Here is a 15,795-nt window from a genome sequence, read left to right on the forward strand (position 1 = left end):
GACTTTAAAACAAATAAATAAGATGATAGCTCATGTATCTTAAATCAAAAAGATATATGTAGGGAAGTAGTAGTATGTAAGACAGTGGAGAGGACGAAGGAAGTGAATCCTTGCATTCCTTTAAAAGGAATAGAAGTGAACTCTATGGAAGTGTTGCAATTAGATACTTGTAGTGATCCTACTTATCCAAATAGTATGATTGGGGTAGCTCCAATGGACTGGTCACCGGCCGGGTCACTACAAGTGATGACATGGAATATCGCAGGGGTCAAAAATAAATTGCAAAACCCAGTATGGTTAAAGAGCATTCAGCACTGTTCCCTGATCCTTTTACAGGAAACCTGGGCGACAGAACTCTTTTTTAAATTGATGGTTTTAAAACTTTCTTTTCTAATGCAATACCGTCCACGGCAAGGAGAGTGAGTGGAGGCCTGGTAGTATTAACATTCATATTAGCACCCCTGACTCTGAAGAAGACCTGTACAAATTCACGGTACTTTCAGCTCATAGCCTTCACAGTCAAAGGAAAGCAGAATATTGTACTCATTAATTTCTACAATAACATTTTTGACAATACGAGACAGTAGATAATTGTACAATTGGAGGGAGAGTTTTCTAATGCAATCCCGTCCACGGCAAGGAGAGTGAGTGGAGGCCTGGTAGTAATAACTTTCATATTAGCAACCCTGACTCTAAAGAAGACCTGTACAAATTCACAGTACTTTCAGCTCCTAGCCTTCACTGTCAAAGGAAAGCAGAATATTGTACTCATTATTTCTACAATAACATTTTTGACAATACGAGACAGGAGGTAATTGTGCACTTGGAGGGAGAGTTGGATAGTTTTTTGAAAGAACTGAGGGGCGGAATTCTATGATATGGGCAGGGTACTTCAATACTGAATTATACGGATATACTACAGGGGGCAAATGTGGCTATGAAGACGTACTTGGTGACCAAATCTCTCATTTCCCTTATAATTTATATGGCGAAGCCATTAATCATGTTATGTTTAAATTTAACTTAGAAATCATGGAGCCAGTGCCTTATGAGGGAGTACATGCTAAACACACTTTTGAAGGGGCCAGGCCGTCTTCATGTATTGACCATTTTTTAATATCCAGAAACTGCAGGTGTCTGGTTGAAAAATGTTTTATACTACCTAGTCTGTTAAGTGATCATCACCCCGTCCTGCTAACATTAAATTATAAATTATATTACAGAAAGAAGTTAACCCCACTTGCAACTAACATTAAAACCCAAAGTGAAAACGGGCTCTTGATAAAATGGGCAGGCGTGGATCCCACAGTTTTTTGTGGAGACCATAATGCAAAAAATAATCAATGTATAAAAAAATGTTTGGACAACCAATCCAGTGAAATAGATATTGTCTTGGCCTTTCAAAATATTTCCGATGCAATTTCCAAGGAATTGAAAGCCAAAAATAATAAAAATGGTAATGATTGTCCGCGTTGGTTTAACCACCATTGTTCCAGATTAAACAGGGATTTTAAGAAAGCATTAAAAAATAAACTAAGGAATAGAGAAAAAATTGTTTGCTTTCGGAAGAGCTATAAGCAAGCTCTAAAGCTGAGAAAAACTGAAATCAGGGAGAATGCTTGGGATAACCTGGTTCAAGCAGCCAAGGGAAAGAACTCTATTATATTTTGGAAAGCTATTGACCAGCCCCTGTTTAAAGATGCTTCCTCGTCTTGAGTCAACACATTAGTCACTCCAGCTTAATCGTTAATTCATTTTGAAAACATTTTTAATCCCTTACATCAGCTGATGGAATCTGAAGAAACCCGACATTTTATCCTAATAAATACTCCCAAGACAGAAATAATCACCATACAAGAAATAACACATTGCTTTAAAAATACAGTGCAAGTGGGAAGGCAGCAGGGCCGGATGGGGTCCCTATTGATGTTTTTAAACACGATGAAGAACTTTGGTCCCCCATTTTACTCAATCTGTTTAATGCTATTGGCAACGAGGTGCTACCATCAACCTGGGCTGAAAGTGTGATTGTCCCCATTTTTAAAAAAGGCGACAGAGGTAGCGCAAAATGCTACCAACCAATCTCCCTTCTGGACTTCACTTCTAAACTTATGGGTAAAGTTATGTTAGCCAGATTGGAAAGCTGGTTAAAAGAGAAAAACATTTTAACAGATGCCCAGTATGGTTTTAGAAGGTGGATTGGAACGGTGGAGCAATGCGTAAATCTAGAGCTGCTTATTGGGAAATACACACAGGTCAAAGAAGGATCGCTCCACCTTTGTTTTGTCGACCTCTCTAGCACGTTTGGCTTGGTAAATCATGCCAAGTCATGGCAAACTTTAGCAGAGATGGGTGCACCTGGTGACATAATACATTTTTTATCACAGATATATGCCCATCTAACTACAAAAATACGCTATGGCCAGAAAGGGGAATGCACTACGCACTTTAGAGTTACTAGAGGAATTGGACAAGGCTGTGTCCTTGCCCCTCTTTTATTTTCCCTTTACATCAAAGGTATTGACTTTTTATTACAGAGCCTGCAAGCTGTCGCCCCTGTTATTAGTAAATATGTTACCCAAGTTTTATTATATGCAGATGATGCAGTCCTAATATCTAGAACTGCAAATGGCCTCCTACTTATGATTGATAATTTTACAAAAAATGTAAAATTAAACTTGAGCAAAACACTGCTCATGACATGCGGGAATATGACATCCAAGAGTAGAAACCATAATGTTGGGGGTATCCTAATCGATAAAACATCCACCTTTTCTTATCTGGGGTTACTTTTTAAAGGCAAAGGACCATGGGCTGCACATGTAAATTCTTGTAAACTGAAGTTCGTGAGATCTAGCAAGGCTATTTTTAGATTCTCTGAGAAAATAGGGAATAAGCCTATACGGGAGATATTAAAGCTATACAGGAGTAAGTGCATCACAGGGGTTTGCTATGGTGGAGCACTTTGGGGTCTGGCAGATATCTCCCCATTACAAACTTTTGAGAACAAATTCTTGAGACGGGTTTTATCGGTCCCAAATTTAACAGCCACCTACATAGTTCACAAGGAGCTAGACGCACCGTATATAAGTGACCTGATTAATGTAGCTGCCCTTGTATTGCGGCATCAAATTTGGACTAAAGAAGAAGCCCACTTTACTAAATAAATAATCTTAGATTGCCTTAAATTAGATCACCATAGGCACATACCATTGTTGCATTATATTCGCAGTCTTATGGCCGAGTTCAACATGGAAATTAATCTTAAAGATCCTGTGAGCATCGAGACCTATAGTAAAATAGAGCTTAAGAGGAGATTTCTGAAATGCAGAGAAACTAAGAGGTTAGCCGAACTTAGCATAAAATCTGGTGTCAAATGCTACTGTGAAGGACCGATTTTTCTTAGAACCCAATCGTACCTCATTTTTACTAGAAATGTACAGCATAGATTTTACTTGACAAGATTAAGGCTGGGCATACTCCACTTTCAAGTAGCATTCCCAGAGATGTGTAAGTGGAGCCGAAATCTACCTAAGTGCCCGTGTGATGGTGAATTCCTCCAGAGTATTTTGCATTTTATACTTTTTTGTAACTTTTACAGGGACATCAGAAAATCATTTTTATGACCTGTTTTTATTATAAAAACATTTTATTCTCATAAGTCCGCCTTTTATCATGTATGTAATTTGGAAAATACATTGATATGTCCATGCAGTCATCCTTTTCACTCAGATGGCATTTAAACGGAGAAAGGATCTTACATTTTTGATATTGCTAAATTGTGAATTAGATTCGAGTGAAATTTTTTATATATTTTATTATTATACATTTTTTATATTAAGGTTTTTATAGATAACGTGCTGCTATTTTTTGAAGTCTAAACTAAATTTGTATATAGCCTCTTGAGACCTGTGAAGTTCTATGTAACTCATACTGTGTATACTTTCAAATATTTAAGGATACCATTGTCTACACTCATGATGAAATGCGCTTCCGTGAAAATTTACGATACTAACAGTTCTTTTTTTAAATGTTATGATGAAATGTTTTTTATATGAAGAATGCTTTCATGGTTATATACTTATATACCGAATAAAGCTTGTTTGATTTGATTTGATTTGATTATACTGCCTACCTGTACGGATGACATGTGAATCCACCCCTTGTTGTCCTCTGTCTTATGTAACATTTCCTATACACTGATTTACACACCTATGATTGATTGTCTCTCTGTAATGTGTGTGTTATTTTAAGTACTCTGACACCCTTCACTTTAATGAGTGACGCTATAAAATTAATTAATTGCATCTGAGATGGAGTGGTTGTGTAGACTGTTAAAGGGTGGTAGGGAGGGAATCCGTGGCGGATGTGGTCATTGGGGGGCACCAAAAACATTGTTGCACTGGGCGTCACCAGTGCTAAAGCCAGCCCTGTGTATGACTACAATGAAATTGTCCTAATTTGACTGCGGTCTTTCCATGCACAACTTTAGATACAAGACTAATCTTAGGAGTTGAGGTGATATGGGGTGCACATCAGTATAACTGCAGCAATATCAATGGTGGGAAAACGGAGACAGTGAATTTGGGGTGGTTTCAGAGATTACTCCCTATGTTGTGGTGTATAGTCGTATATAGCACTCAGTACTGTTGAAGGGCAGAATCCTGAATGATTGAATTGCTAAGATTTAGTAGTGTATATTCAGTGGTAAGGTAACATGCATTTTCATAGTTGGGAGCGAGCAAGATTTAGGAGAATGGCAATCTTATGCCACATGAAGACTACAAGCAAAAGTCCCTCCAAAGTGTGCACCTTCAACAAAGTTTGGCTCCAGGACTCGGGGCATAGTTACAATCCCCTATTGCAACAGGAATGCCACATCTTGCAATATTCCCATGGCGATAATCCCTTTACCTTACTTACAAGGTGGCGGCGTTAAGCCGCTGAACGTGGCTTAACGCATCCTGTAAATAAGGCCCCCTATCACACTACACTTAGCATGAAAGAGGTGTGCAATGGGTGTTGCGGTCGGCATTCCACCTCAGCACCTATTGATTTTAGAGCTGCCCCCTATTAACAAGTGTGGCGTAAGTAGGAGTCAGTGCCAAAATTAAGACCAGGAAAAACCTGGTCCTAAGAAGGGGAAAACCAGGAAAAAACTGTTAATTGCTCCACATTTTATGATTTGACTATGTGTGCTGCACCATGAATGACTGTGTATGTGCAGGAAGGTGCTCCTTCCTGCACATAAACAATCATTTAACAAATGACGATTTGCAACTTCTATGTGTGCTTCACAATTCAACACAGAAAGGAGTTTCAAATCAGCATTCTGGATTGTTTATGTGCAGGAAGGGACACCTTCCACAATCATTCCCTCCAATGCAGAGACCCTTGCACCAAAGTGCAGAGGTACCTGCATTGGTGCTAGGCAACTAGATTTAGTGCTAGCACTAGGGGATATGCAGAAGTGCGTCTATGTTCTTGTGAGTGCGATGCATTCCTGTTTTTTCAGAACGGGGAAGCGTAACGTTAGCAATTTTTGCTTAACACTATGCTTCACCATTCTATTGTAAAAATGCCCCAGTGTGAGAAAACAGTACACTTGAAATGTGGATACAATGAACACTTCTCCATGTCCACAGCCAATATGTTTGTTGGCAGCAGGGAAATGGAATAAGGGGGAAAAGGTGAATTGGGATTAGAGGAAAAACAGAAACACCGAGTAGCACCACTCTGACTTGTTTTTTTGCCATGTGCTGACATCTACTGGTCATAGTTGATATCTAAAGTCAAGATTATTATTTTTAATACCTTATCTATATGGTGACTCATATGTCACTTGTTATAAAAACGTCAGACTGTCAATATACTCTCTGTTTTTAGTGGTATACTGACATTCATGAAAGTTGAACATAAACAATATCTAAGTAAATATTGTTGTTTAAGCCTTTAATGTAACTGCGCTGTCTTCTACCTTATGTTTTTGTTACACATCAACTCACTGTTTCTGTTATGCATTCAAGGCTGCATTTTAATAAAACTGTAACATAACAAAAATGTATCAGATTTATCTAGTACTCTCTCATACCAATTAATCACTTCACTTAAAACTCGCACTACCTTAAACATAACATATGTACAGTGATTATTTCAACAACTTTAAAAGTGAAGCAGATACTTCTCGTTTTCCCAAGTAAATAATGGATCCCAAAAAGTGTAACAAAAATGCACTTCTATACCCCTTCAAGGTAAATTCAGAATCAGTACTTCAAACTCTTAAATGATATTTCTAAAACACAATGTTATTAATTAGAATACTTATTAGAACATTGGAATTTTTGGAACTCCATTCTAGACAACGGAGTGCTCCATTCTTCTACGGGCCGGTAAAGTCCTGCAGAGCAGCATTCCAATGTTTTACAAAGGCCTCTGGGAGCTTGAGGCGATTTAAATCCCCTCAAGCTTCAAGAGGCCGTTGTTTTATTTGTTAGAACATTCTGCCCTCTAGTGGCATAATGTTCTAATAGCCTTATAGCCCTTTGTAGCAGGGCTATACCAGTTATTGAAGTCCCGGTCCCTTGTTACAGTCCCTCGCATTCAGGTCGGGCCTTTAACGCGGAAGTGGACCTTTAATAGCCAGTATAGCCCGCTACGGCGGGCTATAAGGCGATAGTAGAGTCTTGACTGGAATAACAAACATGTAAAACATGCCTCCTGATGCGCACTATTTACAAAGTGACGCATCTAAGCAGATGCGTCACGTTGTAAACCCCTGCGCTACATTATACCTGCGTCAGGTATAATGTATGCAGAGGGGGCTTTCACCCGCAAAAAGCCTCGTAATAGTGACGCAGTGAAATCTATGAGATTTCACTGCGTCACTTTTAGGACGCTGTTGCGTCAAAATCTTGCGCCTGCCTCACAGCAGGCGTAAGACTGTCGCAAGCCCTTCCATGTGAAAGGAAGCATTGCTGGAGTTGCGTCACTTTTGTGACACACCCCAGCAATGCGTCACTTTTGCGCCTACAGATACGTCAGAAATACTGACGTATCTGTAACTCCTTGCGACATGATGCGTCATATTATAAATATGACGCATCAATCATGTCGCAGGGAGAGCGCAGTGAAAAGTGACGCATCGCTGTTTTCACGCAGCGATGCGTCACTTTTCATAAATGAGGCCCTATGTACTTAACGCGGTTCGGCCATATGCCAGAGTGTACTACCCCCCACCCTGCCCCATCGCCCCTTAGCACTCCCTCGAGGAGCTGTGACTGCTCTATCGCAGTCTGTAACAGTACTTTTGAGACTAGGTACTATGCCAGCTTGGCTATGTGCATGACCTTTGGGAATGTGACCTTAATTCATTGCACCATGTCATTTGCCCCAAGACCAGAAGGACACAAAACACTCTGTAAATTTAATGTAGACCTTGGCATTGAAGGGTCACCCATTATCAGATTAGGTGTCACTTGGTATTCAATATGTTTAGATAATATATTGAAACTCAAAATGAGCACTTAACCAGATGTACCAACGTATCACCATACATCCTTCCTTCATCAAGAGAAGAAGAGGGCCATATGCGCTGGGACCATAAAAATCAACAGCTGCAAATTATTGCATAGCATTCTTTTTCTAGCCGCTATATATCACAATGCCTGACATGAGTCTGTAGAGTTACTCTCTGTCATGGGACCTTGGAATGATCGGCATGTGCCCATAAAAAGTCCTTTTTGGATGCCATACCATGTCACCATGAACAATAAGAAAAGCTTGAGATCTTTAAGTTCACAGTGTGCATTTTTCTGATGCACTCATGATTTCACTGTCATAGTGAGAAGCACTGAATCTCTATGAGTGGCACATATATGGCTTACAATATATCTCCAATTTGTTTCACAAGCAAGGCCTCGATTCATCACAATTTCAATCATCCATCTAGCTTTGAGAAAGTCATGGTACGGATTTGTTGTACCGACGAAACATGTGTTGGCTGATTCTGTTGATGCTTTGATTATCTTCTATGAAGCCTTTTGAATAAACGGAATAATAAGCATACATGGACTTTTCTTGCTTTTGTATCCTGTCCAAGAATGAAGATTCCATGATGCTATGAACTGGACTTTTGCCATTTCTTGCTATATAAACTTTTGTGATTAATAAGTCATATGTTTTGCATGTACTTAGGATTGTGCTCCTTTTGACCCCTTTGTTTGCCTCTTGTACATGACTCGGACTCTGACCACTGTTCCAGTGCATCGAAGAGCTTGAGTTTGGGCTTTCCCACGGTGGCATAGAAAACTGCAGTTGACATCATCTGAACTGTGCAACTGATTGGTAACATATTAAAAGACAGTATAATGTAGTGCTTTCACTGTTTCACCAAAGAGCCACCTCAATGTTGTATTGGACACCTGAAACGGTGGCCCTGTCTCCATTCCTATATTTTGCTACACTTCCTATATGGATCCCGAGAGTATTCTTCAGGGCGTAGACGAGTAGCACTAGCAACAATGCAGTGGACGACAATGTCAAGGGGGTGAGCAGTCCCTGACTTTGAGACATATTATATTGCAGCCCAACTACAATGATTGATCCAGTTACTTGCACAAAGACAAAATCCAGATCAGACCCTAGGGCCCTTTCTGCCACCACTACTCGACCTTCTCTGGGTGCGAAGATTGCCTCGCAGAGAATTGCAGTAGCTTAGAATGATGACTAAATGCTGTAGTAGAAGCCTAAAGAAGATTTGCAAGAAAAGCCCATATTCCCCTGATTTGCCACTAAATATATTAAAAGCATTGCCAGGTGGTGGAAATTGGAGGGACCTTGGCCTCTGGATAAAGGCCGGAGTCACCAAAGTGGGTGATCCATTTAAAAATGAAGAGTTACAGGGGGCGTGGCTTGGACGCCGGAGAAATGGCGACCTAACTTCGGTCTTCCTCCAGGCAGCAAACGAATCCTGAACGAAAAGAGCGGCTGGACGAGCTTGATTGAGCCCAAAACGCATGACTGGGCGTCAGAAGCCGTAGTCAAGTAGCGATGTGAGTTTAAAGCGATTCCGCTCGGAACGAGCTGCGGAAATCGCCTTTCCTTTTTCACCGCCGGCAGACGCGCTTGACGACGGAGCCTTCAGCCGCCTGCAGCCACGAGGCTCCCCGGTCCGCCTACGGAGCTCTGATGAGAAGGCTTCGCGCACACGGCCAAACAACACATCGTGAGTAAGAGCGAAACGAGTGACGCCTACTCGAAACGCTCGACATTACAAGCTCCATAAAATGAAATTGCAGTGAAAATATATAAAAACGGGATGAGAAGGTAGCGATCACCTAAAATGGTGGACTTTGACTATATGCATCTTCCTAGCTGCACGGTCTGCACCCACAGTGTCGCCTGACCTGACTCTTGGGAATCTCAGCTGTTTTCGTAAATACACTGTCACCGCAATGTGTTAAGAAGGTGAAATCCAGCCAATATTAAAGGGGACATACAGAGATGTTTAATCTTACGTGCTAACATCTATAATGAATAGTGTGTCCAGAACCATACAGTCTTGCCAAATATGTTAATGGTGATTGATGCATTGTACTTTAACCAAGCCATGTGATTGGGATACACAAGCATTTGCTCTAAATCTAAGCGGCCTAACAGCAAATACAACAAGTACAAATGAATACAAGCATAAACAAGCAGCAACAAAGGCAAATGGCAACAAGCATCACAACTATGTTCTTGTCTGCTGTATGCATTTGAGATTCACTGGCTTGACGGTTGGCGCACAGCAAACTCCTAAGCTGGATTACAAAATAAGGGTCCTGTACCAGTGCGTGCATACATTGAACTGCTATTGAAATGCCATTCACCCATACTGTCCTACCACACTACTACTATTAACCACATAGTGGTGATACAAGGCTAGCATCTGGGATTATTGGGCCATTGCTATATCTACCTCCAATACAAATACTGAAATAGATTAAAATGAGTGACGAAAAGAATGGCAAAACCCCTAAACGTCTGAAAGCTGATCCGCCGACGCCGATTAAAGGGAAGAAAGATATGGCAGACGCTATGGACACTATCCTGAATAGGCTAGATGAAGTCAGAGATCTGGCTAGGTCCACCAAAGAGGAGGTTGCTGCTATAAGACAGGACATTAAGGATATTAATTCAAGAATGACAGAATCTGAGAGTAGAATAAGTAAACTGGAAGATACGGAGAATAAAACCTGTGGAGCTATTAAAAATCTCACCTTATGCTCGGACCATTTGGTAAAGAAGATTGCGGAGTTGGAAGACAGAAATAGGAGAGGGAACCTGAGAATTTTCGGAATTCCAGAAAAATCTGAAGAAAACTATGGATCGTGCGTTCCATTCCTTGAGAACTGGTTTACACAAGCAACAAACTTAACCTTCACTCAACCATTAGAATTTGACAGAGCGCACAGAGTCCCGGGGCGAATGACCAAAGATCAGAAGGGGCCGAGAGCGATAGTGTGCAAACCACTGAGATACCAACACACAGAACAGATCCTCTCCTTCGTTCGCAAGCACAATCATGTCTTATGGAAAGGTCATAAGATTTACATCTCACAAGATTATAGTAAGGAAACGATGGATGTCAGGAAAGGTTTTCTTGCACTGAGACCACAATTGAAGTCACTCGGTTTCATGTATGGATTCATTGGTCCGACAAAGTTCAAAGTGATGATAAGGGGTGTGACTCACATATTCTCTGACCCACAAAGGCTGCGCCACCTACTCTCTACGCAGGAAGTGGCCAATATGGAGGTTGCTTTCTCGAGTCAGGGAGGTGCTGGAAGCGCAGGCACCTCTGGACTTGGTTGACCTGTAAATCTCCCTTTTACATAGGGATCACAAGTGCACTCGTGTTGCTCATAATGTTCACGCTATGCGGAACTTAATGGCTTACTCCACTGTGTTATGGGGATGGAATGACATGTTCCTCTAAATGGTTATTGAATGCTTATTGAAATAATATCTGAAAGATCTAGTTGATGTCTGTTATTGAACTGTCCACTAGAATGGTCTCCAGTTGGTGGACATGGTGTTGTTCACCCACACGACTTATACTTAAAGACCAAGATACGAATAGTTTTCTCTAAATCTAGTCATAATGGTTCTTTGTCCTTATAGACATTGCGTTTATAAGTGAAGCTGTCTATTGTTATACCCTGTTGATGGTTATTGGAAGCTGTCTAGCTTATATTTACAGACCAAGATGCGAATGGTTTTCTCAGAATCTAGTCATAATGGCTCTTTGTCCTTAAAGACATTGCGTTTATAAGTGAAGCTGTCTACTGTTATACCCTGTTGATGGTTATTGGAAGCTGTCTAGCTCTCTTGTTTGCGATTGTTCCAGCAGCTCGGACATTACATTTTGTTGACTAAGCCTGCTTGGAGGCGGCCTCGTGGTCGTTCCCGAGTCGCCATGTTCCTATTCTTCTATGGGGGAGGGAGGGGTGGGACTAGGAGAAGGGCGGAGGGAGGAGGGTGGTGCGGGGGATTGTGGGGGGGGTTTAATTTCTCACTTTTTCTGTTTTTTCTCCTTCTTCTTTTATTCCACACACTGCGCACACTGTATTATTTTGCATTCCGAAGCTACCGTTCCGTATTTCAGAATACTGCTAGCCCTGTGTTTAATGCGAGTTATGTCATTGCCTGTAGTGTCAAATGTATGGTGCTCTCTTTCAGATCTGAATCCCATGCATATACATGTGTTATGATACGATATCAGACGCTACATAATTGATGGCTCCGGTTATAGATACTCCAATAGGGACAACAACCATAGCTAATCTTAAAATACTATCGCTGAATGTGAAAGGCCTAAATCAGCCGGTTAAACGCCAGAAGATACTTGATTATCTACGTAGGCAACGTGGGGACATAGCCCTGTTACAGGAAACTAAATTAGAAGCGAAACATTTTCACACATTGCGAAACAAGTACTACACTGAGGTAATAGGCTCTGAGGCAATCTCTAAAAAGAATGGGGTGGTGATGCTTGTAGCAAAGACTGCGAATGTGGAGATAGTCTCCTCTACCATGGATACGAAAGGGAGATGGGTATCGGCGAAACTACTTAAAGATGATACTGAATTCTTTATTACGTCAATATATGCCCCTAATGCCCATGACCCGTCTTTCTGGCTAGGCCTCACGAAACAGATCGACTCCATCCCAGATACGGCAGTTCATATTTTGGCCGGTGATTTCAATCTTCCGTATGACCCGGTATTAGATAGAGATTCCAAATGCGTCTTTCGCCCAGGTAAAGCTCACAAGGCGTTCATGAAATTATGCAATAGGTTCCATTTGGTAGATACGTGGCGCTTACTACATCCTGATGGTAGAGATTACTATTTTTACTCCCCACCACATGACTCGTTCTCGAGAATTGACTACATACTCATTTCTAAAAATGCGCTGGCCAGAGTTGAAGACTCGGACATTGCCCCCAGATTAGTCTCTGATCACTCTTGCGTTTCTCTCACACTTTCTAATGTCACACCAACCACTCGTCAATCTATGTGGAGATTTAATGACGCTATTCTTAATGACACAAAACACAAAGAAGCCATTGACCACGCCATTACAGATTTCTTAACGACAAACAAAAAAGGGGACACTTCAGACACCATGAGATGGGAGGCGCTCAAATCCACCATTAGAGGGCTTATCATAAAAATATCCTCTGCAATTAACAAGAACCGACTCGTGGCCTTGTTGAAATTGGAGGAGGACATCTCTACACTCCAGCGCAAATACCTGAATACTCGAAACCCTGAAGATCTGATTGAATTGTCCAACCAAAAATACACATATAATAAACTTATTAGTGAAAAGGCGGGAATCTGGCTTGATAAAAGGAAGCGTTTTAAAATCTGTGACTCTAAAGGACTAGCGGCATATCTCAAATTTAAAATTAAAAAAAACGCTATAACCTCTCTGCTAGACGGTAGTGGCGCCCCTAGCTCTGACCCCAATAAGATTGCGAACATTTTCAGAGAATTCTATGAGAAACTATATGCTAGGAACGTACATGTCGACAAGGAAAAAATTGAGAAATATCTCTCAAACTGTGCTCTCCCAACACTCACTGCCACAGAAAGGGAGTCTTTGAATGAGCCGGTCACTGAATCAGAGGTCATTACCGCAATCAAATCCCTCAAAAAAGGGAAAGCCCCTGGCCCGGATGGCTACACGGCACCATTTTATAAGACCTTTGCCCACGTTCTAGCTACTCCGCTCTTGGAAGTGTTCCAAGAAATTAGTATCACGGGAGAGGTTAAAGGAACAATGGCTGAAGCCGTAATTGCAGTGATACCCAAAGAAGGCAAAGATTCTAAACAGCCGAAAAATTACAGACCTATCTCGCTGATAAACTTAGACTGCAAGCTCTTGGCCTCGATTCTTGCAAAACGCATCCAGAAGGTTTTACCGTCCTTAATACATCCGTCACAGGCGGGATTCCTGAAAAATAGGTTGTCAAGCGATAATACTAGAATACTGGCCCACGTTATTGAAAAAGCGAAACTTTTATCCACACCAGCTGTGGCAATAACACTAGACGCAGAAAAAGCGCTTGACAAGGTGGATTGGACGTATTTGAATGCGGTACTTCACAAATTTGACCTGGGTCCTCTATTCACTAAATTAGTCATGTCCCTGTATGCCTGTCCCTCCGCTAGAGTGAGTGCTGGTGGTGCTTTTTCCTCTCCTTTTAACCTAGAACAAGGTACAAGACAGGGTTGCCCCCTGTCCCCGTCCCTACTGGCAATTGAACCCTTCCTGTATTACATAAGGGAAAACCCCGAAATTCCTGGAATTCGATTCACAGGATGCACAATTAAACTGACGGCCTACGCCGACGATGTGCTGGTCTTGAGTGAAAAAGCTGATAAAGCTATTCCTGCATTACTATCCACAATTGAAGAATTTCCGTGTGTCTCCGGATACTCCCTGAATAAGGATAAGACAGAAGTGAAATTACTAAATAACCTGTGTGACAAAAATATTCTGGGTGACTCCGGGCTTACGTGGCAGTCGAAGAGTTTTAAGTATTTGGGTATGGAATTCGAGAAAGATCTGATAACCACCCTAAAAATCAATGAGGATATACTCTATAAAAAAAATACAAAAACTACTAGATGGTTGGTCGCCAAAGTTCCTCTCCTGGTGGGGTAGAGCAGAGACGTTAAAGATGATGAATAGCCCCTTAGTAAATTATATGGTGAGTATGCTCCCCATGACCTTCACGGAGGATTTTTTACATAAAATAGATAAATCTTTTAAGGACTTCCTGTGGAAAGGGAAAAAACCCAGAATTGCTATGAAAAAATTACAACTCCCCAAGCTTAAAGGAGGTATAGGTTTACCAAATTTTAAAAACTACCAGACCGCCTTTCTCTGCAAGCAAGGAGGTTCCTGGTTTGCCGAAGACCCAAATTATACGCCTCTGTGGATTGATATTGAGAAATCCATCATGGGCAAGGCCCCGCTTTCTGCTGCACTCACAATGGACCTTTCACACCTTCCGCACTCTAAATACATCATGCTTAATACCAAGAGAGCCCTCTTACGATTAGATCACGTTCATAAGACTGGTCTTCAGATTCACAAATCTGCTTCTGCATCCTTATGGCGCAATCCATTGATCAAAATTAGCGGTTCGCCCCCCGTATGGGACCATTGGTCGGACAGAGGTATCAATGTGGTTTTAGATCTCAGTGAGAATAACATGCCATTACCCTTCTCGACTCTACAGACTAGGCACTCCCTATTACCGATCGACTTCCATGCCTTCCTGAAACTCAAATCAGCTCTATCTACACGCACATTCAAATTAGCGACACCCTGGCTAAAATCTATGCTACCGCACTTCCAATCCTCGGGGCACTTCGTCTCAAAAATGTATAAACTACTTGCTCCAACGCCCAACAAAACAATGAGACGTAATGAAATCAAATGGGAGACAGAACCGAATAACACCGGTATAGACATAGACTGGGTCAGGATACACGCATCGGCACTTACACATAAGGTGTCACTGATACTCTCACAGACTAAGTATATGATACTTAACAGATCATTTTGGACCCCGCAGAGATTATTTAAGGCTGGCCTACGAGACACACCAACATGCTGGAACTGCTTAATAGGTACTGGTGACCTACCACACATGTTATTCAACTGTCCCATGCTTCACACATACTGGGGAAAATTTTTTGATTGCATCGAACACATTCTTGCCATAAAACCCAAAAGAGAATTCATTTATATTATCCTGGGAGCCATAGACCCATTAGTGGGGGGAGACCATGACCGCCAGCTTCTGGACCTTTTACTAACACTGGCATGTAAGGTAGTATTATGGAACTGGAAGACATCGACTGAGGTTTCCTTTAATGCTTGGAGAGAATGGCTGTCCTGCATTAGGGGCACTGACAATCCTGCTCTACACTCGTCACCGTGGCAGGTCACCAACAAAAAACTATGGTTATCCTTAGATGAGGCCTCCTTCACCTTCGATCCACCATGAGATGCTTATGTGACTAAATCAACACTTAATGAATGGACAAAATAATTATAGAATTACGGTACAGGACTGACAAGGTATCACATGGTATTACATGGGCTATTTCTGGATGCAATGCTTTTACGGAACTGTGAGATGAAGGAATAATGTGGTGATGATTTGTTATTGTTTGGTTACTGGCGATCACTTCTTTATGGACCCGGAACGATGTTTATTGTATTGTTTCA

Source organism: Lissotriton helveticus, chromosome 2_1, assembly GCF_964261635.1.
Source record: "Lissotriton helveticus chromosome 2_1, aLisHel1.1, whole genome shotgun sequence".
NCBI lineage: Eukaryota > Metazoa > Chordata > Amphibia > Caudata > Salamandridae > Lissotriton > Lissotriton helveticus.